General features: G+C 45.7%; 1 pseudogene across 1 annotated transcript; it reads right to left on the bottom strand.

The window, feature by feature from the left end:
• Window positions 1-368: 368 nt before the first annotated feature.
• Window positions 369-1705, bottom strand: LOC111545013 (annotated as a pseudogene). The gene has a single exon (XR_003307113.1). The product of XR_003307113.1 is annotated as an argininosuccinate synthase pseudogene (transcript).
• Between the last annotated feature and the right edge of the window lie 2068 nt (window positions 1706-3773).

The following is a 3773-nucleotide window of genomic DNA, read 5'->3' as shown; positions in this document are numbered from 1 at the left end:
TTTTCCACCATTTTTTTCTTTATATGTGCATGGTAACTTACATTGGTATTATTCAATAGATTTACAAGTGGGGTATATTCATGGTTAGAAGGTGAGTGCCCGATCCCTAAGTTTATATGCAATTTTTTTCTTTTAATTGTCATTTTATAGCTCCCCACCGCAGCTGCCCCCCAACCCTTCCCTTTGATGACTAGGTTTGCCAGCTTCATCCATGTTGCTGCAAAGGGGAACAAAGCTGGGGCCTGGCAGCCCCACTACACTACCTGTGGTGGAGAACAAGTCACAATTACAAATTATCACAACAATTAGCACCTGTACTTGGGGGATCCGCAAATTGAGGAGGCCCCAGCTCCTCACTGTACAGGGGTCTATTTGGCAGTGACCTTGCTCTGGCGGTGATGATATTCCTTCAGCCTGAGGGAATTGATGTTGATGAAACCGGTGGCATCAATTAGTTCATAATCACCATGCACGTTCATGCTCACCAGGTCCTCGTTGTAGAGAAACAGTGGGGACTCCCAGCCGAGCATGTACACCTGGCCCTTGAAGAGGGACACCTGTACTTTCCCTTCCACTCGCTCTTGGGACTTGGAGATGGAGTGGCGGACAAATTCACACTCAGGGCTGCGCCAGAAACCAGTATACACCAGCTCAGCATATTTCAAGCCCAGGCCTTGTTTGATTTGGCGCACTTCCCAGTCCATGGTGAGGGCCTCGATGTCTAAATGAGAGTGGTAAAGGATGGTGCCTGCTGGGGTCTCGCAGATACCTCGGGACTTCATTCCAATAAAGCGGTTCTCCACGATGTCAATACGGCCCACGCCACGCTTTCCCGCGACTTCATTCAGGTACATGAAGAGCGCCAAGGAGATCTGGTGGGTGGTGCCACCCTTGACGTTGGTAACCTTCCAGAGGACCCCTTTTTTGAACTCGATCTCGAGAATGTCAGGGGTATTGGGGGCTTTGGCTTGTCCGGGGTCGTCGTGTAGAGACCTGGAGGCGCTTGGTTCTTGGGGGTCCTCTAGGATTCCAGCTTCGTAGCTGATGTGCATGAGGTTCTCGTCCAAGCTCCACGGGTTCTTGGGAGTGACTGGGATGGGAATCCCGTGGTGCTTTGTGTATTCCATCAGGTCACTGCAGCCCTTGAACTGGTTGTAGAATTCGGGCATCCTCCAGGGAGCAATGACCTTTATCTGGGGTACCAGCGAGTAACAGGTGAGCTCACACCAGACCTGATCGTTCCCCTTTCTCGGGGCGCCGTGAGACACATACTTGGCCCCCTCCCGCTGGGCGATTTCCACTTGTTTGCGGGCAATGCAGGGCCTGGTGAGAGAGGTGCCCAGGAGGTAGCGGTTCTCATACAGTGCGCTGGACTGGATGGCCGGCCAGATGAACTCCTCCACAAACTCCCTGCTGACATCCTCAATGAACACCTTTTTGGTCCCAAGCTTCAGTGCCTTCTTCCTGGCTTCCTCGAAGTCTTCCTTCTGGCCAGTGTTGGCCAGGTAGGCAATGACGTCATAGCCTTGTTCCTTCAGCCGCAGGAGGATGCACGAGGTGTCCAGGCCGCCACCGTAGGCCAGAACCACTGAGCCTTTACTGGACATAGCCTCTGGGATTGGAGGCGCGAGTTCCCGGCATCTGGAATCTGTCTTCACGGTGCAGTGAACCATTCGGCCCGGGCAGTGGTGGCAGGTGACAGAGCAGGGCTATATGCAATTTTTTTTTACCTGCCAACTATTCTCTGATACCATGGCCAAGCCTCCGAAGATGGTGGCTTTCCAGGCTCACCTAGGAAATAGGGTTTCTAGGCTCAATTAGCCATGCCACTTAGTAAAACTTTCCAGAAAACTTTTCCTTCTGACAGGTATAATGAGGCAAAGAAGCTGAAACCAGTAAGAGAATTTTATTCTGTCTTCATCCCTTATCAGTTGCAAAGCCAGTGTTCCTGAAACCTTTCCCTATTCTCTGCCAGGAAGTGGGATTTTTCAGCTGTATGGGAGAGTCACAGGCATCAAAGCTCATGTAGGACACTGGACCATGTTGCTGAGTCCCAAAGGATTTTGCTCAAGACCTATAGCCAAGTCCCTGCTGTCACACTAGATAATCTAGGAAACAATTTTCTCATCTCTCTTTTTGTTCACCTCAAGGTAGAAATAAAGGCCGTGGTGACAGCCATATGCAATGTTCTTATGCCTCACTTGAAACATGGTTGAGTAAGTGTCTGTCTATTCTTTTATATAAATATAAAAGGCAAAATTGTGTGATTTCAGGAAGAAGGGGGATTTTTATTAGGGGGGTGTTTAATGATGTTACATGTTCTCTTTTATTGCAACCAGATAAATCCTTTCATAGAGGAGCCCTTGGGATGCTCTCCTTGAGATACTCACAATCTGTTTATTGTATACACTTCCTCCAGGATGGAAAATTATTATATGGTAGTGTCAGGGAGTGAGGTTGCATGTGGGATGTTTCTTCAAAGTTCTCCCATAACATAGAGCCAATCAACTTTACCTTCGGTTGCATTTCTCTTTTTCAAGTTAATGCTCATTGTAATTGCGCCCACTCAGTGGCCTTCCACTTTCATTCTCTGAAGATTGCTCACTGTTAATACCACTGCAGGCCAGCTCTATGCAGAATTGTGATAAGGAAGACTTTTTTTTTTTTGCTTCACTTACTTTATTTTATTTTAGATTCAGGGAGTACATGTGCAGGTTCATTATATGGAAATACTGTGTAATGATGAGGTTTAGGCTTGTCGTGAACCCATCACCCAAATAGTGAACACTGTATTCAGTAGATAATTTTCACCCATTGTCCCCTTCCCACCTTTCCCTCTTTTGGAGTTGTCACTGTCTATTATTTCCATCTTCATGTTCATGTGTACCCATTATTTTGCTACCACTTTTAAGTGAGAACGTGTGGTATTTGATTTTCTGTTTCTGAGTCATTTTGTTTAGGATAATTACTTCCAATTCCATCCATGTTTCTGCAAAGGACAGGATTTCATTATTTTTATGGCTGTGTAGTATTCCGTATGTATATGTGCCACATTTTCTTTATCCAATCAACTGTTGATGGACACTTAGGTTTTGATTCTATGTCTTTGTGAATAGTACTGCAATAAACATATGAGTGTAGGTGTCTTTTAAGCATTCCCTTCTCTCTGTGTCTTCATCAGCATCTGTTATTTTCTGACTTTTTAGTAGTAACCATTTTGAGATGGTATGTGACTGTGGTTTTGATTTGTATCTCTCTGATGATCAGTTATGTAGAGCACGTTTTTTAAATCTGTCTTTTGGCCATTTCTATGCCTGAGGAAGATATTTGTGTGCACTGTTCCCTCCCCAGCCACTCTTTACCTTGGAGACTGGACTTCCTCCCTTCCAAACTTGTGACTTCCAAGAAAATGACTCTAAATGTAGATTCTGTGGTGGCATTTTAGGTATCAAGTAGTGTTTATGGGATCTGGGCAATAAGAGGCCCTTCTAATGCCTCTGAAATCTCCCTGCAAAGGAAGTGTCTGACCTTGCCTGCCAATAAAGCTTGGCCCTTTTCACACCTCTTCCTGGTGTCAAGCTTGACAAGAAAATTATGAAAATAGAGAACCTCCCACATACATTTTAGAAGTGAATTGGAAAATCCTTAAATCACTGGTCCTCTAAGATACAGGGATTTCTCTCTCCCTGTTTTAAGGTGATAGTCTGTGTTTGGAAGTCTGATCAGGTTGCAATCGGCAAAATCGCAGCCCTTCACATAGCTCCCTCTTCAAT

The sequence above is a fragment of the Piliocolobus tephrosceles genome, chromosome 8 (assembly GCF_002776525.5).
Source record: "Piliocolobus tephrosceles isolate RC106 chromosome 8, ASM277652v3, whole genome shotgun sequence".
NCBI lineage: Eukaryota > Metazoa > Chordata > Mammalia > Primates > Cercopithecidae > Piliocolobus > Piliocolobus tephrosceles.
Note: the sequence above shows the minus strand (reverse complement) of the source record. Positions and strands in the feature narration are given on the sequence as shown.